General features: G+C 39.9%; 1 long non-coding RNA gene across 1 annotated transcript in view; it reads left to right on the top strand.

Moving 5' to 3' along the window:
• The window catches only part of LOC105729491 (uncharacterized), a 276092-nt gene that overhangs the window by 106264 nt on the left and 143396 nt on the right, over window positions 1-26432 (top strand). Inside the window, exon 3 of the long non-coding RNA XR_001110258.3 lies at window positions 22658-22753. This is a non-coding gene — a long non-coding RNA (uncharacterized LOC105729491). The remainder of the gene's footprint in view (window positions 1-22657; window positions 22754-26432) is intronic.

Genomic DNA, 26432 nt, shown 5'->3' with positions numbered 1-26432 from the left:
TTTCAGGAATGTGGGCCTGAATATTCATTAGAATGTACTTTCATGGGTTTCCTCATGGCTGAATAAAAAATCCACAAGTGACCTCAGGGAACCTTTTCTATAAGATGTAGCCAAAGCAGGCAGAGGTCTCATATGAATGTTCTGAGAAGAAGATGAGGGCATGAGATGCCAAGAGTTGATTGAAGGAGTATACATAACCCACACTATTAAGAAGTTACACTTGACTAGTTGCAAGCTAATGAATGAATTGAATCAAGTAAAACAAAAGAAAACCAAAGCATTTAAACACATGTTAGCATGCAGGCAAGCGCGCGCGCGCACACACACACACACACACACACACACACACACTATTTGACTCTAAAGTCTATTAGTTTCCTTATTGGAAAAACTTAACCAATCAATTCATATTACTTAGAAGGCAAAACAGATCTAGGAGAAACTGATTTCATGCATCTGATGTCAGAGATGGATTGAGCACCAAATAGTAATCCAGGTATTGGCATTGTTGATAGGTTTTTGGAATATCAAACTTATAGACCCTCAAACTATGTATGAATAGGAAGTATTTGGAACAAGAGTTCCTCACATTTTATAACCATCATGTCCTTCATCTTGGCTGTAGAGTTCCGCTAAAGCCAAAAATGATGCTTTTGAGACAAAAAAAGCAAAGCAGAGGTTCTCTTGCCAAAATGTAACCAAGAACTGCCTTGGAGTTTGTTTAAATGGCAGAACCCTGGGCCTCATCAAGAGAGATTAGGATTCAGAAAGCCTCAAGGAGGACTTTGGAATCTCATCTTTTCACAAGTGCTCAGATGATTCTGGACCATTGATCTATGGTCACCATTTTCCAATTTATTTATTCTGTCAAAATTAATTAATTGGAACCTCACATGTGCCAAACACTGTGTCCAGGAGACAGAGATAAATAATTACACTGTTTCTGTAATCAAGAAGTTCAGAGTTGAGTGGAGCTTACAGGTCTTTAGAGGGCAATTTACTTGTTGCAACCTCTTATTGTATTAGTCCTTTCTCACACTGTTATAAAGAAATACCCAAGACTGTAACTTAGATGGGAAGGAGGTTTAATTGACTCACAATTCTGAATGACTGGGGAGGACTGAGTAAACTTACAATCATGGTGGAAAGTGAAGGAGAAGCAAAGGCACATCTTGCATGGCGGCAGGCAAGAGAGAATGAGTGCAAGAAAAACTACCATATTTATAAAACCATCAGATCTCCTAAGAATTCACTCGCCGTCATGAACAGCATGGAGGAAATCCCCCCATAATCCAATCAATTTCCTCCCTTGACATGTGGTGATTGCAATTCAAGATGAGATTTGGGAGGCAACACAGAACCAAAGCATATCCCTTATCCTCTATCAGATAATATTAATACCATAACAAACGAAACTGAGGGCAGACATATGTCTCAACTGTGCCCATAGGGCTTTAATTTAGGGAGATGACTGAGTGGTGACATGAAGAAGCTTATGCCATGGAAAGAACGTTTTTATCACTTGCATTCCCCAGAGAAGGGCCATGTCACGTTACACAGGTGCATATGGAGAGTGTGAGTATTGGTCAGAAGGCAGAAAGTGGGGAGGGGAGAATCTAAGCCAAAGCCTTTCTTTAAGGGGTTTCCAAAGGAAAGGAAAGGAAAGGAAAGGCAGGGCAGAGTAAGCAGTTTTGGACTAGTATGAATAATTCTAGAGGGCTTTGGGCTATAGGGGTAGTATTTAGATACCTCGTACTTGGTTGTCTTTGTTATTTTAATGTTGCTATAACAGAATACCTGAGGTTGGGTAATTTATAAAGAAAAGAGATCTATTTGGCTCATGATTCTGGTGGCTGGAAATTTCAAGGTTGGACAGCTGCATGTCATGAGAGCCTCAGGCTGCTTCAATTCACAGTGGAAAGTGGAAGCGGGGACGGTATGTGCAGAGATGATGTGAGAGGAGAAGAAGCTAGACCTTTTTTAACAACCTACTCTCATGGGAACTAAACTATTAGCAAGAGCAGGAACTCCCTCACCTTCGAGAAGGGCATTGATCTGTTCATGAAGGATCCACCCCACTACCCAAACACCTCCCACCAGGCCCCACCTCTCAACACTGCCACACTAAAACTCAAATTTTAACATGAGTTTTGGCAGGAACAAACCACACCTAAATCATAGCACTGGTCCTGGGAAGACTGAAGGCAGAAGAAATATTGGCTTTGTATGTGAGAGTTAGATAAAGGGGATGGTTGGTTTGCATATGAGAGATGTGCACTCAGGTCACTTGTTTACTATCTTTAGGAATTAGCTAACCCTGGAAGGGACAGTCTCTTCGTGGGTATGTAAGACCTTCAAATCCCAAAACATCAATAATATAGAAAATTTTAAAAATATAGCAAATATAATTGGCCCTGTGCTGAATGGATGCCAGATAGACAAATACAGAATCTAGGAAAATGAAGAATAACAAATACCCTAAGAAATGGTAAAAGCAATGTTATTTGGCATAAAGCAATTCAATGTGAACATTGTATGACATAACCTGCAATATATGTCCACCATCCAATAAAGCATTTTTCTAAAATAAATGTGGTAGCTCAGATTTGATTACTCAATACCAAAGTCCAGTTCTATCCTGCCTGGGTCTTATCTCATCTCTTTGAATTCTTTTTCAAGTGGAAAACTAAACTTCTTGCATAGAATGGAGAATTGAGACCACTAGTTTACCACCCACTGGAAAAAATTAGTGCCTAAATCCTATAAAACAAGTTTTGGCTAACAAGACAGAATGTGATAATCCAGGTAGTTTATGAAATGTGTAAACTATTTGTGTGAGTCGGCTTAAGGCCTTATCTTGGTACCATAGAAAGCATATTGTTCTCCATTTTGGGACTATGGAATCCATGGCACCGATTGTTTTAAGTGATCTTTTAAGGTCACACTGAAAGTTAGTTGCAAAGCAGGGTGTATTTCTATTCCTGTGTACTCTCCATTAAGAATTTGCAATGAAATGTCCTTAATGTTTTCTCTTGACCAAGTTTCCCCGGGGAGGTGGGAATGACTAAGATACATGTCTATGTAAGAATGAATATTGATGATATATTATGTAAGGCTCACTGAAAGTTGTGAATTCACCAGATGCTTGGAAAGTCAGCAGCTTCTCTATTATGCATTTCCTTGGCTTAAGTTTGGAGGTTTTCCAAAAAAACAATTGCAGAAGCAAGAGGGAGGACCTGGTATGAGGAAGTGTGTGTGTGTGTGTGTGTGTGTGTGTATGTGTGTGTGTGTGTGTGTGTATATGTGTGTATGCATGTGCATGTGTGTTTGTGTGTGTGTATACTTGAACTCGTTTAAATGAGAAATGTGTGAGCAACTTTCAGATCGTCCTTAAACTGAATGATGAGCTTGAATTTACAGGAAATCAAATTAGAAGCTGGAAAAAACCTGGATTCTTACTTCTAAGCAAGCTGCCCTCTAGGCAGTCATTTACACGGGAACCAGGTCCTTACTGCTAAGTTTGCTTAGCAACACATTTTCTTGATGACGGTTCTCAAAGCAGAGGGAAGTGAATGGAGGTTTGATTAACCACAGGCCATAATGGCTATATCAGTTTCTTTTGTAAGTGAAAGATTGTCTTTGAATATTCATAAGGGGGGTGTCTAAGCAGCACCGCTGGAGCTGTCAAGGCCTCTAAGCTGTGTTGGATTAGAAAGTGTATGGGAGGCCTCCCAATGGGTGGCCCTGGGGACATTTTTCACAATCAAGGAATTCAGATTGTACACAATTTACTCACTGTAAAAGTTGTTAGGCATAGAAGGAGGTTATAGAATTTATTTTTCCCATAGATCTTTAAGGACAGGACAGAAACTCACTGAATAGACTGCATTCAATACAATCCTAAAGCCTTTGAAATTAACTATTACTAGGATGGAAGAGCTAAAGGAAATGTAGAAACTGAGAAGCATGAAAGTCAATCCAATTATCTCAGCAGCTGAGGGTGGGGGTTAGTATATAAGTTGAACATTGTGTGGGATTAAGGATACATTTTGTATTTTAGGATAATACAGATTTCCCTAATAACATACTACTGTAATGAGCTTGGCCATTACAGACCTACCCTATTAAATATATTAATGCCAGAGTCATCTGAATTAGGAAAATAAATACCAGGTTTATATTACAGGTTGAGTATCCCTTATCTGAAATGGTTGGGACCAGAAGTGTTTCAAATTTGAAATCATTTTCAGATTTTTTGGAATATTTGCATATATAGTGAGATATTTTGGGATGGGACCCAAGTCTAAAAATGAAAATTCATTTGTTTCACATATACCTTATACACATAGCCTAAAGGGAGTTTTATACAATATTTTAAATAATTGTGTGCATGAAACAAAGTTTTGACTGTTACTTGTCACACGAAGTCAGGCGTGGAATTCTCCACTTGTGGCTTCTTGTCGGCACTCAAAAAATTTCAGTTTTGGATGCTCAACCTGCATTTATACCAAAGTCAACCAGTTGTTACTTAAATTTATACCAACTCAACCAGTTGTTGAGATAAAGTTTTATTTCATTTTTATCATTTTTTTAGAATTATTTTTAAATGTATTATCTCATTTTACCCTCCAAACAGGTTTAACTAAATGATACGGATCCAGGATAGATTATTTATATCCTGTTTTAGAATTATTGACAAGGCTAAGATTAGAATCCGATGCTCTTCCCACTAACTTTCACATGGCTTCCTTCCAAACACTTCCAATCTTGGCATTGTCTAATTCTCCAGCTTTGCGAAAGCACTATTATGTCAAATATTATTGCATCCTAGAGACTTGGCCCCAGAGAGCCCATCACAGCTACCTGCCTAAGAGTAAATCAGAAATGGATTTCAATGCTACAAGTTCTACTCTAGCTTACATTTCACAAAATCTAAGAGCAAGGAACACGTTCACAAACAGTTTGCAAGAGATGAAATGTGAAGAAAGGATTTAGACTCTTACATCAGCTTTAAAACAATTCCTGGCCTGGCGCGGTGGCTCGGCGCAGTGGCTCACGCCTGTAATCCGAGCACTTTGGGAGGCCGAGGTGGGTGGATTGCCTGAACTCAGGAGTTTGCGAGCAGCCTGGGCAACATGGGGAAACCCCGTCTCTACTAAATTACAAAAAATTAGCCAGGCATGGCGGTGTGCACCTGTAATCCCAGCTACTAGGGAGGTTGAGGCAGGAGAATTGCTTGAACCCAGGAGGCGGAGGTTGCAGTGAGCCGAGGTTGTGCCACTGCACTCCAGCCTGGGTGACAGAGCAAGAAGCCATCTCAGAAAAACAAACAAACAAACAAAACAAAAAACAACAACAAAAACAATTCCTATTCAGAATGGAGACTTAACTTAGTGAATACACATGCTGAGTATTAAAGGTTTTTCAGAGTTGGTTATGCCTGTGAGCTCCTAAAGACCATTTTTTGATCCTGAAATTCAGCTTACAGGAACCTTTAAACAAATGTATGCTACATTATTCTCATTATTCAATTATGACAGTCTTTCCCCCAGCATTTTAATTAGCACTCATTTACTGAGAATTAAACTGTCATTTTAGTTGAACTCAAAGGAGTACCCCAGGGACATGCATTCCACAAGATAATAAAAGCACCACATAATTCTGATGCTTCAACAATTTAGACTGAAGCCACGACAGGGCTTCTGTCAGCCATTTCAGATGGAACTTAATCATTCTTCTTTAAGCAGGGGAACACCATCATTCTATATCTGAAAATTTGATACCTAATCGTGTTGGATCAGGAAAATCTGCTCTTTGATTCCTACTGATGCTATTAAACAGAAAAGTCAGAAGAAAAGCTCAGCATGCAAGTGTCAGACATTTGGCTTCCAGCCCTGCTCTTGCCACGTGACTGTGTTGCTTTCTAGGTGGTATGGGCCCTGTTTTTCCACAGGTGCAATGAGTACTGTAATACGTGGTCATCACAGTGAGCTATGATTGTGGCTTCCACTGCGTTCTAGGCCTGCCCTTACTCCTCGGGTCCACTGCTTTTTCTTAGTATCTATAATATAAAATATTTTACATTTGAGTATAGCAGGAAACTCTAGAAGACTATGAGATAGAGAAGGACTGTGGAATTTCTCATTGTTATGTCTGAAAAAATTGCCAATTCCTTCCATTTCTGGGGGTTCAAGATAGAACCAGTGGTTTTTCAGCCCACTTGAGATATGTGAAACCTTGGTTCATCTTTGCAGACTTTCATGGTTACTGTTCTGTCAGCCAAGGGATTGGCCTGTTTTGAAAAGCTGGATGTCCATAGTTGATTAAAACAAGCATAAAATCAGAGGACCTCATGATTGTACAAGAGCCACGACCTGAGCAATCCAATAGTGTCTACTGTCTCACTGTCCCTATTTTATTTTGAGACAGAGTCTCGCTCTGTCCTCCAGGCTGAATTGCAGTGGCATGATCTCGGCTCACTGCACCTCTGCCTACCACGTTCATGCTATCCTACTGCCTCAGCCTCCCAAGTAGCTGGGATCATGACCAGCTAATTTTTGTATTTTTAGTAGAGATGGGGTTTCACCATGTCGGCCAGGCTAGTCTCAAACTCCTGACCTGAAGTGGTCTGCTTGCCTAGGCCTCCCAAAGTGCTGGGATTACAGGCATGAGCCTCCATGCCTGGCCACTCTTTCCATTTTCAATTGAGAAGACTGAGAGTCAGAGGTATTAGATGACTTTCCCAAGGGCCAAACAACTAAATCTATGGGAAATGCAAACTAGAATCCAAGTACCCTGTTTACATATGTATATTTGATATACCTGTGAAACAGTGTATTTTTAGTAGGAAGAGAAGGCACTCTGGAGTCCAAATGTCTGGATATGAATTTCAGTTCCACCACTTCCTACTGAGCAACTGCAGGAAAATGTCTTAAATTTTTTGAGGGTACTGCTTTCAAAGAGTGTCTAACACAAAGTAAGAGCTCAAAAATATTGTTCGCTGTTATTACTGTACACCAGTTTCCCCTGTGTCCTTACAAACACAGCAGAGTAGCAAGTAGGCATTTGTGTCTGCTTCCCAACCCGTAGATTCTGCCATGTTGAGTACCATGTCTTTGTGCTTTGTATCTAAACCTTACAAAACTGTACAAGGTAAATGATATTAGTCCGTTTGTAAAATGAAGAAAAAAATGTAGAGAAATAATTTGTCCAAGGTTCCACAGCCAACAAATCCGGATCAGAAACCAATCTCTTCTGATTGTGAAGTCTGGACAGCTTCCATATATGCCATGTTAATATCATTTGTAGTTCCACTTCTAGACTTTTTAGATGTTGACTATTCTCATGGAGTTTTATTTTTGATGTGGGGAGGGTGGTGTATATCCTTTCAAAATGTGTTTTGAAAGTACATTCTACTATTGTCTGCTGAGATGGCTTAACCTCTAAACCTTCTCACCTTTTGCAATAAAGAGTAATCTTTTTTTTTTTTTCCTCAGATTTCCTGAAAGGCAGTTAGGTGAAGAAAAAAGTTTAGAAGTCCAATGAGAAGGAAGGGTAGATTTCTAACATAAGTAAGAAGATCTGTTAATTTTTTTTTTCTTGAAGCTGTATTTGGCTTTAACAGATAGGAGAAAAGAAAAGCTTCTTTGAAAAATAGGCAAGAACAACTTGATAGAGAAAAAAGTTAGGAAATTTATTTTTTTTCCTCTCGCAAAGTTCTCCAGTAACATTTGCTCTGCTCTGATTGATGGTCTGCCTTATTGATGTTCCCTGCAGAGAAATACGCTGAAGTCTGTATCTCTTACAAGAGTTTCAGTTAAACCCTCATTTCCTTTTAGTTCCAGTGAGTTCTCTTACTCTTGTGTGTGATTTTGAATTTTCTTGGCAAAGCTAAAGGGGGAAAAAAAATCCATCCTGAACAGATGAGCATCTATTCTGTTCCTATCGATTGGAAAGAAGGAGATTCTGCTGCATGCTTTCCTCAGGATTAGAGTTCTGCTGTGTCCCTTGCAAGTGTGAAGCTGCAGGAAGCAGCAAGAATGGTCTATCAGAAGCCAACCGGAAGCAGGCATTGGAGAGTAATTCTCTTAGGCATGGTTAAAACAACAATCGACCCATTAGCCAATAAACATTTACTTGTTCTAGGTGCTAAAGAACAAGATGAGTGAATGAAGTGGCATCTTTGCTTTTATGATTTTGCCCCTTAGTGAAAGGAAAAGCAGTAAACACATACAAAAATCAAAGATCAGATAGTAAAATACTCCTTTTACTACCTATTGTGTAATAAGTTGTAGTTCACTAAATGCTTTACTGTGCATTATTTCATTTAATCTTCACAGGGCCCCACTGTGGTTTCCTTGGTAGGCTCGGGGGTGGGACCACATTACTTTGGCTGTCTCTCTCTTTTTGGGTCCATTCATCCTGGGTTGGGTGAATCACCCTTTGCCTTGAATCACCATTTCTTCCTGTTATGAAGGTGAGTCCCCTCCTGTATGTGACCTTGGGGGTATCCTCTTGGCTCTGTTTCCACTCTCTCCCTGGGTGAGCTCATCCAACCCAGTGATGTACCTGCCATCACTGTGATGACGCCTCAGCATTCACATCTTCACCCCTGCCCTCTCATCTGAGCTCTGGATTCATGCACTTAACTACATAAGTAATGATAGATGATGCCTTTAATTAGATGCCTCATAAGAATCCCAGTATTTAGATGTCCAACATGGAACTCTTGATTTTCTACTGCTCCTAAACTCTTACTCATTGCACCCAACCTTCATCCTTCCTGGTATTACCCCCATACAAAAGGGACATTTTCACACACCTGTGGGCTCAGGCCAGAAACTTGGGAGTTGCTTGTAATTTCTGCCCTTCCTTCATTCCCATTATTCAGTATATGAGGGCATCCTGTTGATTCTACATCTACAATGCACCTGAAACTGTTTTCTTCTCCTGATCTCCTCTTGCCACCATCCCAACCCAAGTCAGCTTACCTACTGCCCATATTATTGCAGTGGCTGTCTGGCCGATCTCCCTGCTGCAGTCCTGCACCAACAAGCCATTCATCAGAAGAGCTAGAGTGATCTTTAAAACACAAAACAAAGCTAGTTCTTGTCTTTTCCCTGCTTAGAGCTTTTAATGACTTCCAATTCTAAATAGAAAACATTTAAACTCCTTACTCTGCCTTAAACACCATATAGGATCTGGCTTCTACCCACCTGTTTAGCTCTCCAACCTCATTCCCTGTTCCTGTGCCCCTTGTCACTATTACCCAGCCCTCCCTGGCTTTGTGACAGTTTCTACGACACTCCATGCTCTTTCCCACCCCGGGAGCTTTGCACCTGTTGTTTTCTTTCCCTGTCTGGCTCTGAGCCTGGTTGCTCCTCATTTTTCATGCTTCAGTTTAAATTTAACCTTCCCAGAGAGGCCACTCCTGCCGCTTATTTCTTCTCTATCACATATATGCTTGATTTTCTTCTTAGAGCTTATTTTTACCTAAAATGACTTAAACCTGGAAGTGGCGGTAATCCCTGTAGGTTACGGCTTGTTTCCCAAATATCTCTGCTCTGGGGTTAGATACTGAGCCATTTACTTGCTTGTTTGTATCTATAGCGTCCATAATAGCATCTCCTAGAATCCAGTCTTACCTCGATTTGGAACAAGGCTAGTTATGTATCCAAACTGCATAGAGGCAAGCTTTCTGTTTGCCAGTCAAAATTCTTTGCACCTGGCTGGGCGCGGGGTCTCACATCTGTAATCTCAGCACTTTGAGAGGCCAAGGTGGATCACCTGAGGTCAGGAGTTCGAGACCAGCATGACCAACATGGTGAAACCCCATCCCTAGTAAAAATACAAAACTCAACTGGGCATGGTGGTGGGCACCTGTAATCCCAGCTACTTGGGAGGCTGAGGCAGGAGAATCACTTGAACCCACAAGGCAGAGGCTGCAGTGAGCCGAGATCGTGCTCCTGCACTCCAGCCTGGACAACAGAGTGAGCCTCTGTCTTAAAAAAAAACAAAAAACATCAAACTTTACACTTTACTTTGGGCTCACTGACAGTGAGGGTTAAGAATGGGTGGGTTTCATGTTAAGTGACAAATAAAATGTCTGCTGGCTGCCTATGATGGATATTTTTTGCCTGAGTAAATTTCAAAGCTATCTATCAGTGATTTTGGTTTAACTACTATTTGTGTCTGTCTTCTTGCTCTTTAGCACAATGATTTTAAACCCACCAGAGGCAGCTTCTCAGGACAAGCATTTTATATTTCTACTTGCTTTCTTTTCTTGCTTACAACATTGTCATCCTTGTTAGATGCCCACTTTAGAATAACCTTTACTGGAGAGAAAATGAATAAGACAAAGGAAGAAAGATATGACACCAAAAGAGGCTGGTTGGGTCGGAGTGCAGGAGAGGCCTATATGAACAATCTCTGCTCCTGCCTGTTTTAATTATCTTCCAGCTTAGTTCAAGGCTAGCTTCCTGCGGCTGTCATGAGCTGTGACTTCAGCTCGTGGTATTTGAGTATATTGAAATTTAACACCACCAACCTGGTAATGATGCTCAGTACCCCACACTAATTAAAGCCAGCCAATGGCACCCATATGAGCCCTATGTGAACAAGATGATGCCTGAGAGGGAAAGAAAGAGTAGCAAGGACAGAATAAGGGAGAGCAAGAAATCTGAACTCTGCACAAGGCACAGAATGTCCTAATTTTGGCCAGTGTCTATTCTCCCATCCTTGTAGCTCTTAGGAGACATTTCTGCTCTGGTTTTGCTTTTTTAGAGTGAGGGTACATGATGTGGCTCAGTTGGGAAGCATCTTAAAATATAAACACAAGAAAATCTCATTCCATAGCAAAGAAAACCAAAGTCTAGACTAGGAGTCCTGTGAAAAACTTAAGATTCACGCAGATTATTTTTCACACAACTGTTTAAAGTACGATTCTCAGCAATGATTAATGAATGAATAACTAATCTGAAATGTTGATGACTAATCACCAGTGATTTTTCTCAGGGGACAGGTTTCTGCTGGCTAAGCCAAGAAGATTGCTGCATCAACTCAACTGATAGAGACCAAGTGAGGATTAATGTCATCTCTGTTGATTCTCCCTACCTCCTCCAACCCACAAAGGAATACAACAGAGGGCACCATCCCACCAAGTTCCTTCTGCTGAGACCCCAGAAGTTTTCCCTGACTCTCTCATTCTTTTTCTCCTTACATTCAATCCATCAATGGACTGTCCACCTGCTGCCATAGCAACTGCATTCATCCACTTTCCATCTCTACACCACCTTGGTCCGAGCCGATGCTCTCTCTCCTTGGCTACTGGGCAGGACTCCTGACCAGCTTTCTGCTTCCACTCATGACTCTCTACCACCCATCCTCATAGCAGCAGAACATTGTTTTTAATATAAATCACATCATAGCACTCCCCTCCTTCAAACCCTACAATTGTTTCCCATTGCAGTTAGAAAAAATCCAAACCCCTTGCCCTGGCCTGTAAGTCCTCACATGATTTGGCTCCAACTAATCTTTGGGACCTCATCTTGTACCTCTCTCCTCTTTGCTCACAACACTACAGCCACGCCAGCCTTCTTTGTGCTCCTTGAATATGCGAAGGTCATTCCCCGCTTAGGACTTATGTACTAGCTGTACTCTCTGGAACGTTCTTCCCCAGACACCCTCTAGGCTGACTGACTTCTCATTTGAGACTCAGCCTCACCTGTCATCTTCTCCAAGAGACTTCTTGCCTCTGCTCCCTTGCACAGACACTGTCACCCACAGTCATGATCACATTATTCTGCTTTATTTTCTTTGTGACGATTACCATCTTCTGAAATTATTTTATTGTTTCTTATTTTTGACTCCACCTTCTTGAATGTAAGGTGCACATGACTAAGAGACTGACTTCTTACCTATTTTTTATCCTTAATGTCAGGAACGATGCTAGGTGCATAGAAGGGGTTCAATAGATAGTTGGTGAATGAATTAATGAATGAAAAGATGAAGCTCCCCACCATTTGCCTCAACACCACAGCAGCTATCACTTTATATGTGCAGGTACATTACCCCAGTTAATCGTTGCAACAACTAATGATGAAAACATTACCATTGCCAATTTACGGATGAGAAACCAAGTCCCAGAAAGATAAGGAAACTTCCCCAAAGTCCCAGGGACTCAAGGATAAAACCAGTTTGTTTGACCCCAAAGGCCCAGTTTTCCCAATATCACACTCTGGTTACATTTTATAGATAATATAGCTTATAGGGAATAGGTGTAAATTCATTGACTAATCTTTAGCTAGCTATTTACTAAGTACAATTATGTGCTAGGCACTATCCTAGGTGTTGTGAATATTACAGTGAACAAGATAGAATTCTTATGGCACTCTAATAATTATTTGACTCATGCTTATAAAAATTATTCTGATTATATTAGCCTGCTAGAGTTGCCACAATGAAGTACCACAGATGGATGGCATAAACAACAGAAATTAAGTTTTTCACAGTTCTGGGGGCTGGAAGTCTATGATCAAGGTGCTGGCAGGGTTGGATTCCCATACAACATCTCTCCTTGGCTTGCAGACGACCGTTGTCTTACTGTGTTTTCACACGCTTGTCTTTCTATGCACACACATCCTTGTTGTCATTTCCCTTCTTATAAGGACCACCAGTTTTATCAGATTAGGAACATACCATTATGACTTCATTTAAGCTTCATTGCCTTTTTAAAAGGCCCTGTCTCCAAAGATAATCACATTGAGGATAAGACTTCAACATATGAACTCCTGGAGCTAGGGGGACACCATTCAGTCTGACCACCTGAAAATATAAATATTTTATTTAAAGGCATAAATAAAAGTTGAATTTCCAAGTGGATTAATAGTATCAAGATAAAGATTCTAGCTAGACTGGATTCATTTATATTAGTATGTGATGTCTATTATTGCAAAGTCCAAAATCTTATTTTATAAACAGGTGCAAAATCAATTATTCCTGAGAAAGACCTGAAAAAATCTTGTTCTAAATAAGAAGGGCACAGGCACATATAGAGTTCACGCAGCATGAGATGGATAGAAAGGAACAAGCTTACCTTTCTTTTTTAAAACAGGATCTTTCCGTTGCCAAAGTTAGAGTGCAGTGGCTTGGTCATAGCTCACTGTAGCCTTGAACTCCTGGGCTCAAATGATCTTCCCACTTTATCATCTCAAGTAGTTGAAACTACAGGTGTGCACCACCATGTCCTAATTTTTTTTGTTTCCAATTTTTGTAGAGATGGAGTCTCGTTACGTTGCCTAGGTTGGTATCGAACCTAATGCTCAACCAGGAGTTCTTAATCTTTGGAACTCCTGGCCTCAAGCAATCCTCTTGCTCTGACCTCTTAAAGTGCTGAGATTACAAACGTGAGCCACCAGACTGAGCCCAAAAATGAATGAAAAGATGAAGTTCCCCCAACATTTGCATATACCTTGAATATAGACAAGCTATTATTCTACTCTTTAGCTCTTCATGAGTGAGTGAGACTTATGTACACGTCAAATTTTCATATCACTTCTTCTACGGAAAAAAGTTTATAAGGAAGGTTCTGGATGGACAGTGACTGAAGGTATGCGGTACATTCCAGCTGGATTTAAATGGAAAGTAGAATAAACTTCCACAACAGATTATGTAGAACAGAGTGATCTAAAGATTGGCTAAAGCCTCACTGTATTTTCCACCCTTTACCTGGAATGCCAGCATGGATTTTTAACATTGATGGAGGAAGACAATGGCCTAATTAATTTTAAATAGTACATTAAATAGAATATCTTCATATTTGGGCATGTAAAAATTATTTTTTGGCCCTTTTCCAGTATTAAAACTTTTTCTTAATTTTATTTTCTTTAGTGCTTAAACTGATTAAAACTATAAAAGCTCTAAAGGTCAGGGAGATCATGTTACTTCCTTTTGTCTGTGCACAACATTTAGCACAGAGGCCTGATGCTCAACAAATGTCAGAGTTTTAGAAAGATTTTGGAAAGCCTAGTTAACCTGACAACAATTTGAAAAATTGTGCATTTATTAGAGAAGCAGCATAGGCAGTGGAAACAAAATGGGTAGAAATTGAGCTGGCTTCTGGTCCATATGCTGCCCCTCACTAGCTGTGAGACTTAAGTACAAGCAGCCCTTACACACCCATCAAAAAGAAAGCTCCAGGTCTCTACTTCCTCGTAAGTAAAATGAGATAGTAGGGCTGGCTCCAAGCTCTCTCTGTCTTATGGTGATGGGTGACGATTACCCTTTGGCTATCAAATAGAGTTGCCAGATTTTGCAAATAAAAATAAAGATGTCCTGTATTTTATGTCAACCCCAATATAAGAGGTTGCACTGAGAGGCTCCTGGGGAACATAGAGTCATCATCAATTAACTAGAGTGTACATAATTTACTTACATTTAATAGAGACTTGATTGCTTATGTTAATTTTGGGAACTTGCAGCATTTCTGATCAGTTTTAGATTGGTGGAAAATGCTCTCTTCCTAACTGATATAGCCTGGGACACAGAACTTGGAGAGAATGAGGTGACTAAGCAGAACAGAAACAACTGCAACCAGATGATTCCCTGGCCCTGCGATGGTTTCCTGCTAGGGCAGGAACCTGCTGGTCACACTCCCTTCACAAGGTTCTGCTGGAGTTGACAAGGCAGCTGAATTTTGGCTATGCCCCTCCCTTTCATGCTCAACCTTGTATTATCATTCTGGAAGAATTTATTTGCATTAACAACCAATGTGGTTTTATTGAAGGAAATACATCCATCAGGTTCCCTGGCTCTTAACCGAACTCAACCCCAGCCAGGCCACCTTCTCACAGGACTGGAGTGAGGGAAGTTGGTGCTCAGGTGTTCCTGGGACAGGGAAAACCATCTCTTCGAAAATCTTGAGAAATATTCTATATGGCAAGAAATCTTTATAGAAACCAGCAATTTATTTGTTCCCTGTACCAGGACAGCACTGCCCTTCCAGCATTTTCAGAACTGACTTCTCATGGTTCAGGTCAGACATGCTAAGTAAATTAGCAGGCCAAATTGTCCAACATGGTAGCAAAGAAAATGTGAGAAGAGCATAGCAAAATGAGGCATATGGGTTCTGGGTTTTGGGGTCATAAATACAGGTTAGAAGCTTCATACCAATTGCTTCTATCCCTTGACACATTTCCATTTTAAGGTTAAGTAGGTTTAATTACACTGCTCCTTTTCCCATCCTTGCTTCTTTTTGACATTACATAAGATATTTTAGGAACAGAGAAAGGTTAATGGGCCTATGATGGGGCCTAGAATTAACTTTCTTAATTAAGCCTCCAGAAGACATCTTTTCATTTCTTTTAGTGACCTGTCTTGGTTAAAAAGGACCCAAAGCTCCTGCAGTTCTGTGTGGGTCCTGCTTGTGTAAGACCTATACATTCCATCACATAAGAGCTTTGTCTTGGATGATGTCTTCGATTTAGGCGACCGCTGTCACCAACATTGGAGCAGAAGTTGACAAGAAATGGGAGGAAAATGTGGCCAGTATTGTGACTTCTGAAAATTCACCTTCGTGGGCTTGGAAATTTCTAGTCCAGGGATCAGCTTATTTTTATAGAGTAGGGAGTTGAGCATGTTTTGCTTTAGATTATGTTCATCAAATATTTGTAAATTATATTACCATTTCATCATGCCAGATAGTCAATGAACTGCAATAAAAAGTCCTGCCAGTAATCTTCTCTCAAACCCATCTTCATTCTCCTAATTTCTACCTAATTTCTTATTAGTTTGGAATTTTTAATACATGTTTCTCTAAGGTAGGGGTCAGCTAAACATTCAGTCCTCCCCTCTGTTTTCAAATTAAATATCTCTGAGGAGCAGTCATCATTTATGAGGTTTTCAACATGATCAGAATTCTTTGGTATTTAAGGACACTCCCTTATTCCTAATTCTTTTGGTTTAGTTTATTAGTATCTCATTTACATTTCCTGATATTATTAAAGCAGAATATATGCTATTAATGTTCTTGCTCTTCCAAGATGATAATTCTAGCAGTATCTCTTGGTCAGTCATACATATTCTAGTTATATATATATATATGTGTGTGTGTGTGTGTGTGTGTGTGTGTTGGGAAATTCTGATTTAAAGGGATGGAGTAGGATAATGAAATCTAATCTATATTTCTCAAAGTTCTCCAGAAGACACTGCTATGCACTCGTTTCTTAAAATTACCATATGTGTGTCTGGAAATGCAGTTTGCTTTAGAACTCCACGCACAGCAAGTAGATGGTTTCAGTTCCCACTTCTCCAAGTTGTCTGTTCCACCTGATCCCAGAACTGCCTGCAAAGGGGCATCGTTGCTAAAACAGCTTTTTCTGACATTGACCTCAACACTGAGAATGAAATGGAGAGCTGTTATTATCTGAACTATGCAAATGTGAGAGTAAGTGAGTGTGAAGTTCATCGAAAAGGCTCGTTAGGGACAAATAAGATCCTGAGTCTGGTGCTTCCTTGGATTCTCTCTCCCAGGTAATGGAGCAGTGAAGATTTATTTCTTGTGCTGTGTAGATACCTCAGTTTGTTAATGGACACCCTGTGTTTTATTACAAAGAGAGTTTATGGAGTCTGCATGTCTAAGAGAATACCACAAAATGACACATTCTTTCAAATTGTGCCTTGTCTTTCCTCGACCCTAATTCAAATATTATAGATTGTGGATGTCTGTCACCACTAGGCCTTTTACTTGTATTACATACCCTGAGTTTAATTCTTCTATCAGCATTAATTAAGCATCCATGTTAATAGAGTAGAGAATAAATGAGTTTTAGTCTATCTTTTCCTTTCCTGTTCAGGACAGCGCTGGAATAAGCAGGTAGATCTGTTAGCTGGTGGCAAGGGACAGGAGGCCGCAGGGGAAAGGGAGAAGGAGACATGGGGGTGTGCAGGTCTAGTCGCAAGTGTTCAGGGCATGATATCGAAAGGGTAAGGCAATCAACAGCAGTCAGCATGATGGAGTCTGCAGTAATTAGGCATGCCGTAATGATGAGAAACCAAAAAGGAGACAACTTACAAAGCTTTTGTGTGCCTTTGTTTTCCTCATCTGTAAAATGTGGATAATTCAATACCTAGTAAAGCAATATGTGGTGGTGATTAAACTTGTAAATACATGTACAGCACCCAGAATGGTACCTGGTACATAGTAAGGTTGCATTAATGTGAAATCACATTATTATTATTACTATTTTCATCAACAGAAATTGGAGTATAAGGTGGGTTGTGGGCCTCAAGAACAGGGAAGCGGAATATGAGTTAGGAGGTAGGGTGCAAGTGTAGCTTGACCTTGGAGAAAGAATGCCAGGCTGGGGCTCTTGAATTCTCTCCTGATCAAGGCCCCAATCATTTGTGGAGACCCTTTGAGCTGAGCTTGAATCAGAGGATTCAGTGAACCTCCCTGTGGGGATATGGAGGAGCAGAGGCCAAGACCCATTTTTTAGATCTGTTCTTTCCACCTGATCTGGCATCTTGTCTTTTTTCCTTCTTGACAACAACATTGGGACCCAAGGGAAAGAGTTCTAGGACCATCTGGCAGAGTGGCTGGTGTTCACATTAACCGTCCAAGTCCCTGGAAGATAGCGCACAACATGGTTGTGCCTTAGGCGGTAATTCTGCCGTTCACTGGATGTCACAGGTGATCTAGTGTTTAATACAGGATTTGAGATAGATTGTTTTTCTCTATGATAGTGGCAGAGCTCATGTAGGTAATTTTTACTGTTAACATCAATCCAATTCCTTAATATACATCATTGGAGAAATTAAAAAATTAATCCTTTGAAAATAGTTCCTAGATCTGTGGTGGTTGTGTACTTTTCAGTTACCGGGGCAATGTGATAGCTATGTTGTAAAATAACTATATTCATTTAGCTATTTAATTCATCAATATTTATTGGGTGTCTACTATATGTTAGCAGTGGTATTTGGTACTCAAGATACAAAGAAAAGGTATGTCATGGTTCTTGGCCCAAAGTTCTTTTAGACTAGTGCAAAGATGGACACATTTACAAACACTTCAGTTCACTTGCTTATAGAGCAAACATGAAGTGCTACCAGGCTCTGAGGATGGTTTAGTGGTAGAGAGTCATGGTCAAGAAGAGCTTCATGTAAAAAGCATGACATCATCTTAGAAGACGAGGTTTATGTGGAAGAGAAAGAAAAAGAATTCCCAGTAGAGAGGCTGCCTGCACAAAGGGAAATGCATGGAGTGTATGTTGGGAGGTTGGAATAAAAATAGGAAAGTGGAAGAAATGGGATTGGGCAGGTAGTGAAAAACATGACCAAAGACCTTGCATAACATACTTGAAGGTGTTGACTTTATCAGATATCATTGGAGGACTTTAATATGGTTAGATTTGCCTTTGAGAATATTCCGACAACAGTTTGGAGATGCACTAGATGAGAGGAAAACATGACATAGGGAGGCCTGTCATCAAGTTGTAAGACTATTTTAATATCCACTTTATAGGTGATAAGGATGTGATCTAAAGTAGGGCAGTGGGCACAAAAGGGAGAACTCAGATTGGAAAATAATTTAAGAGGTAAAATCAAAAGGCTTTGGTGGCCAACTGAATGTCTAGAAATGAAGGAGAGACTTTTTGTTTTGAAACAGAGTCTCACTCTGTCGCCCAGGGAAGTGCAGTGGTGCCATTTTGGCTCACTGCAACCTCTGCCTCCTGGGTTCAAGTGATTCTTGTATATCAAGACTCCCAAGTAGCTGGGATTACAGGTGTGTACTACCACACCCAGCTAATTTTTGTATTCTTAGTAGATGTTGGCAGGGCTGGTCTAGAACTCTTGACTTCATGTGATCCATCCTCCTCAGCCTCCAAAAGTGCTGGGATTTCAGGAAGGAGTCGCTGTGCCCAGCCAAACAGACTCTTGATTTAAAGCCGGCATATATACCAGCAACTATAACAGTCCACCATGTATAACTCCCTTCAAGTCTTCGTTGGCAATTCAAAGAAAATTATTCTCTATGTTAGTTCATTTTTATGGTTCTGTAAAGAACTGCCAGTGACTAGGTAACTTATAAAGAAAAGAGGTTTAATTGACTCACAGCTCCACATGGCTGGGGAGCCCTCAGGAAACTTACAATCATGGCACAAGGCACCTCTTCACAGGGCAGCAGGAGAGAATGAGTGCTGAGTGAAGGGGGAAGCCCCTTATAAAACCATTGGATCTCATGAGAACTCACTCACTAACATGAGAACAGCTGGGTGGAGAAGACCCCTATGATTCAATTACCTCCCACTGAGTCCCTCCCATGACACATGGGGATTATGGGATTTCAATTCAAGATGAGATTTGAGTGATGATACAAAGCCAAACGATATCATTCTTTAACAGCTCTTAAAGGAAAAGATGAAAGTGATAAACCTGCTGGGGCAAAAAGAGAATTCACTTTAAAGAAACTTTGGATTTGCTTTTCTTCCCTATTTAACTGTCCAAAACCAACATGGCCCACTAACTAAAATTTTGTAGATGGAGGTAATGATGAAGCCAGAGGATCGTGGTCTTAATCTCTAGATCATTGCTTCTCAAATTCAATGTGCTTACAGATCAGCTGGGCATCTTGTTAAAATGCAGATTCTGATTGAGTGAGTTTGATTCTATGAAGTTTGGGAGTCCACCTGTCTAACCAATTCCCAGGTGATGCCAATGCACTTGACCACAATTTGAATGGCAAGGCTCTGGCTTGTTTCACAAAGTGGGAAATACATCTTGTTAGTCAAACAAAATAACTGCAACCAGATTGCAGCAACAGAGGAAAACAGCACATCTCTCAGATTATGCTGCTGATACTGCTGCATATCTTTTTGATCTTGCTTTCACATATTGTCTGGGTGTGGCTACTCAAAATGGTGTCTGTCCCAAGAAGAGAGCCAGTAAAATTATATACACTCTCAGCAAATAAGATTATTGTGGTGACCTGAAAAGAGCCACAACGAGTTTTCTCACTGTGCTGGCCCAGGCATGTCCCATTGAGTAATCAAGCCCTGATTCAAATCTGAAAGTAACTCCAACCTACTGGCCCTCAAAAAATCCTACTTAGACAAAATGGGGTAGAATACATTTTGTTAAACTTGCTATGGGGTTGAGAAATATTTGAGGCTAAGAATTACACAAAGCTATCTGCAGAAAGCAGTTTGGAGATTTCCCAAAGAACTTAAAACAGAACTTTATTCAACCCAACAATCCCATTATTATGTACATTCCCACAGGAATATAAATTGTTCTGCCATAAACCCACATGCAGATGTGTGCTCACTGTAGCACTGTTGACAATAGCAAAGGTTAAATAGAATTAACTAGATGTCCAACAACAGTGGACTAGATAAAGCAAATGTACATATGTGCAATGGAATATTATGCAGCCATAAAAAAAGAATGAAATCCTGTTCTTTGCAGCAAAATGGAAGGATCTGGAGGTCATTATCCTAAACAAACTCATGCTAGAACAGAAAACCAAATACTACATATTCTCTCTTGTGAGAGTTAAACATTAAATACACATGAACACAAAAAAGAGAACAATAGACAAGGGGTCTACTTGAGCATGGAGGGTGGATGGATGGTGAGGATCAAAGAACTATCTATTGTGTACTAGGCTTGGTACCTGATAGTTTTCTGAGATTTTTAATCATAAAGGGATGCTGGATTTTATAAAATGCTTTTTCTGCATCTATTGAGATGATCATGTGATTATTGTTTTAAATTCTGTTTATGTGGTATATCACATTGTATTAGGATTCTCCAGAGGGACAGACTAATAAGATATATATATATACACACACACACACACACACACACACACACATATATATATGATGAAACAATCTATACACTAAACCCCCACAACACGCAATTTACCCATGTAACAAATCTGCACACATTCCCCTGAACCTAAATGTTGAAAAAAAAAGCAAAGAATAAAATGAAAATAAAAATAAATGTACAGCACAAAAAAGCTGTCTGTAGTAATTGCAATATTTATATACCTGTCACAAGAGAACAGCAAGACTAGAAGTTTGTAAACTGGCTACTTCTTCACTTATGAGTCAGCACTCATCCACGTTTGGGCTCTACTCACTGACCATGTTGTGCTTAAGTTATGGTTTGTTTACATACGTCAGCTCTTTAATCACAACAGCGTAAGTGCTAGGAATCAGGACCAGATGCTGGGGTTAGCATTGCCCAGTGGGAGACTGGCACTGACAAGTGGCTTTGGGTGGCTCAGTCCCAATCTGGCCTGCTCTGGCTGCCTAAAATAGAGAGGAAAGGTTGCAGGAGGGAGACTGCAGTAAATTCTGAAACTGAGATGAGTCTGGAATAAAGAAAAGTACTGTCTTCGGAAACAGGAAACAAATTTCAGCTCAGTAACAGTTGGTTACATAATTTTGGAGAAGTCATTTTGTCTTTCTTGGTCTCAGTTTCTCTTTTTGAGAAATGAGAAGGTAGGCTATGTCTGTGGTCTTCAAACTGTTCTCTGCAGAGCCCTGCAGGTTTCATGGAGGTACCAAGAGAAGTGGGTGAGACCTACCCAGTTCCTTTTCCCTCTGAATCATGTGAGTTGGTAGGTCCCCAGTATATTATAGATGCCCTTGGTCCCTGGTGTCATGGTAACCTTTTTCTAGTCCATAGAGGTGTTCCCATTAGTGAGATCATCTATTTCTGTTTTGAACTTTGTACAAGAGTCCTTTCTATACTCAGGACTGATAAAACGCTGGAGGATAAGAAGCTATTACATACAGTTACTGTAATGCTGCCCTCAGAAATCTTATGATCACAGATTACACAGATGAAAAATACTTAGAAGAAAGCTTGTTAACTATGAATGTGACAGCATCTGACTATTATATCTCAATGGTATAACTCATCTTAAGGAAATTGGGTTGATTTCTGAAAAATCGTCTGCAAGATTAATTTTAATAAACCAACCCAGAATTAACATACCTTAAAAAATGCACTTATTTAAATTCCTGGACCATACGCCGGGATTGCTTAGCTTGTGCAACTACTGGGCTTGTCTTTGTCTGAAAATATTTACTCTAAGTAGACTATAATATTAGCAATTCATTTAAAAGAGGTTTACTTGTTTCATTAGTCATGACTGTGTTTTACGTGTGTTAAAATTATTTCTGCAAAGAGCATGAAAAGGATGTATTACTATACTATTGCTTCTCTAACCCTGATTGTCTTAAGGTGAGTTTCCTTCAGCAGGATGTGCAGGTATCCAAGTGCTGAAGCATCTAGCAGCAACATTCAATCAAAGCGGTTATTTATATGTGACTTGTACATACAATGAAGAACTTTAAAAAGGATTTCCCTTCATAGCAGTGACTTGAAAACAGCAGGTGTACTTGTTGAATGACTGAATAACCATTCATTCATTTATTTAACCCATGAAGTTCACCCCATTTCAGAGCTTTGTATGAGTTTCTGTTTTCTTTAGAGAATTGAAATGAACCTATGCATCTCCTAATAGCTATACTTGTATCCTGATTCACTTGGCCAGCTGGGGCTTTATATTTATGTGACTTAGAAGATCAGCCTTCATGTGGCAGAGGCTACACAATGTCACTCCATTGTTCTGATTCTTCAATAGGATTCTCCCCTCTTTGGCTCTTCCCTGGACCAAGGACAGAAGAATCATCCAATACAGAGGCTACGGGCAGAAGGGGCATATTTGGGGCAAATAGGGGTAAGTCATGATTAGTTCATAGAAACTTAATTCTCAAAAATTACTATGAAATCTAGGTTCTTTAGAAAGTGGTTCTTTAAGTGGTACTTAAATCTAGTTTCAATAAAGTGGTTCTTCATTGGATTATGTCAGAATATACAGTGTATGTGCACAGTTTTGAATTTGTTTAGTTTCTTTTTCATGTTAAAAACAAACACCTGATTGGAATTTGATATCAGAAAATTAGTAAATTGAGCTCAGCTCCCCATGGGATTGAGAACATCTTCAGAAAGTAGGCTTCCATGGGGAATTGGCATTGTAAAGCATGGTATAAGAAAAAGGTGACTTGCAAAGTGTTAGATTCTAGGAAACCTGTTCTGAAGCTCTAAGGGTAAATAGGTCCAATTCACTCACTTAACTAAGAAAAATATAGGTAAAGTAGCACAAGGCACTAGTGGAAACGTACTGGGAGAGGGCAACAAAGGACTGGGGTTTTCTTCTTCTTACTTGAGCTTGAGGCTCTTTGGAGCTCAGCATACCCATTCACAGACTGAGGACAGCAATATCAGCTTCTCACTTGTCAGTGGTCTTTAGAGTTTATTGAGATAATAATGATAAAGACAAAAGTATTACAGCTATAAATGGCTCACCATGATACGGCTATTGCAAAAGCACAAGCCACACAGACCATTGTTTAAATATCAAACTCTGTTACTTACCGTAGTAAGTACTATCCTTTGAGTAAGGCCTCAAATTTTCTGAGTCACAAAACTGCAGCTTCACTTTTAAAATGGAGATAAAGTTGTTGGGAAAATGTGTAAGTATTTAAATATGTAAAATGCCATACCTTGCCATGGAATATTCAATTTGTGGTTATCATTATCATCATCACAGGTAAGAAATAAGTCCAGTGGCTCATGCCTGTGATTCCAGCACTTTAGGAGGCTGAGGTGGGCAGACAGCTTGAGCCCAGGAGTTCAAGACCAACCTGGGCAACATGGCAAAACCTCATCTCTACAAAAATACAAAAATTAGCCAGGTGTGATGGTGCATTCCTGTAGTCCCAGCTACTCTGGAGGCTGAGGTGGGACGATCGCTTGAGCCCTGGAAGTCAAGGCTGCAGTGAGCCATGATTGCTCCACTGCACTATAGGCTTGATGATAGAGTGAGACCTTGTCTCAAAAAAAGCAGTCATTTTCTTTGTTTTTTTAGAATTTTGAAAAAAATGTTTTTTCATTATACTTTAATTTCTGGGGTACATGTACAAATCTTGCAGGATTGTTACATAGGTATACACTTGCCATGGTGGTTTGCTGCCTCCATCCCCCTGTCTCCTACATTAGGTATTTCTCCCAATGTTATCCCTCCCCAATCTCCCCATCCCCTGCTATCCCTCCCCTAGCCCCCAACACAGACCCCATTGTGTGATGCTCCCCTCCCTGTGTCCATGTGGTGTTCATTGTTCAACACCTGCCTATGAGTGAGAACATGCAGTGTTTGGTTTTCTGTTCTTGTGTCAGTTTACCGAGAATGATGGTTTCCAGACTCATCCATGTCCCTGCAAAGGACATGAACTCATCCTTTTTTGTGGCTGCATAGTATTCCATGGTGTATATGTGCCACATTTTCTTTATCCAGCCTATCATTGTTGGGCATTTGAGTTGGTTCCAGGTCTTTGCCAGTGCCAAAATGAACATGTGTGCATGTGTCTTTATAACAGAATGATTTATAATCATTTGGGTATATACCCCTTACAGGATTGCTGGGTCCAATGATATTTCTATTTCTAGATCCTTGAGGAATTGCCACACTGTTTTCCACAATGGTTGAACTAATTTACACTCCCACCAACAATGTAAAAGCATTCCTATTTCTCCACATCCTCTCCAGCATCTGTTGTCTCCAGATTTTTTAATGATTGCCATTCTAACTGGCGTGAGATGGTATCTCAATGTGGTTTTGATTTGCATTTCTCTAATGACCAGTGACAATGAGCATTTTTTCATATGTTTATTGGCCGCATAAATGTGTTCTTTTGAAAAGTGTCCGTTCATATCCTTTGCCCACTTTTTGACGGGGTTGTTTGTTCTTGTAAATTTGTTTTAGTTCTTTGTAGATTCTGGTTATTAGCCCTTTGTCAGATGGGTAGCTTGCAAAAATGTTTTCCCATTCTGTTGGTTGCCAGTACACTCTAATGATTGTTTCTTTTGTTGTGCAGAAGCTCTTAAGTTGAATTAGATCCCATTTGTCTCTTTTTGCTTTTGTTGCCATTGCTTTTGGTGTTTTAGTCATGAAGTCCTTGCCTATGCCTATGTCTTGAATGGTATTGCCTAGGTTTTCTTCTAGGGTTTTTATGGTGTTAGGTCTTATGTTTAAATCTTTAATCCATCTGGAGTTAATTTTTGTATAAGGTGTAAGGAAGGGGTCCATCTGGAGTTAATTTTTGTATAAGGTGTAAGGAAAGTTTCAGCTTTCTGCACATGGCTAGCCAGTTTTCCTAACACCATTTATTAAACAGGGAGTCCTTTCTCCATTGCTTGTTTTTGTCAGGTTTGTCAAAGATCAGATGGTTGTAGATGTGTGATGTTACTTCCGAGGTCTGTTCTGTTCCATTGGTCTATATCTCTGTTTTGGTACCAGTACCATGCTGTTTTGATTACTGTAGCAAGGCTATTTTCTAAGCATTTGCTGATTCAATAGATATTTTGAGTGCCCAATATGTATACTGACAATTAGATATAATTTAATTTCAGTTTATGGTATGAGTGGAGACCAAATGAAGTCATTTTAATGCATATTAAGGAAATATAGTGCCCTTAAATAAAAAGTTGAAGTTCGTAAGTGACCATCATTAAGATTTAACTTGGTCACAAATATTTTGTTTTTGTTTGTTTTTATATTTGCATAATAAAACATTCATATTCTTGCCCAGTCTTCCTTGTGATGAATAACATATTTGGAAGATGGCCACACTGTGGAACAAAGCCGGAACCCAGCTAATAAAGTGTGGGCTCCTTTTAGTGTCCAAATGTAGTGTATAGACTTTGAATTTTATTCTATATGAGATGAAACCCATTTGAAAACTTAGAGCAAAGGAGTATCATGAACTAAATTTACTTGAAGAGACTTATTCAGCCAATATGCAGAGAAGAGATTGTAAAAGGGGTCAGGCTGACAGCAAGGGAAACCTTTGGATGGTTATTGCCTTAATAAAGGGGACACGTGATAGCAGTTTGGACTTAAATGGCTGTGGTGGAAGGTGGTGATAAATCGTTAGATTCTGGATCTGATTTGAAGGTAGAGCTTCGGAATTTGCTGGTAGATTATGGTCTGGTGTGAGAAAAAGACAGGAGTCAAGGCTGACTCCAAGGATTTTGGCCTTAGCAGTAGAAAAAATGATGTTACCACTTTCTAAAATGAAAACCGGAGTCAAGAAGAAGAAGTTTTGAAGGGAATAGTAAGGGTGCAGTTCTACCCAATTAAAATTTGAGATGTATATTACATACTCAAGTGCAGGTGCAGAGGGACAATTGGATGTATGAGTGTAGAAGCATTGGTGCAGAAAATAGAAATTTGACAATCGTTGGCATATAGATGGTATTCAGTGTCAAGGGACTAGAAGAGATCACCCAAAGAGTGAATGCAGAGAGGAAAAAAGATGAAATTTCAGAGACTGAGCACTAGAGTGCTTCAGCCTTAG

This window comes from Aotus nancymaae, unplaced genomic scaffold, assembly GCF_030222135.1.
Source record: "Aotus nancymaae isolate 86718 unplaced genomic scaffold, 86718_ANA_hifiasm-v0.15.2.pri h1tg000012l, whole genome shotgun sequence".
NCBI lineage: Eukaryota > Metazoa > Chordata > Mammalia > Primates > Aotidae > Aotus > Aotus nancymaae.
This window is presented reverse-complemented; position numbering and strand designations above follow the sequence as displayed.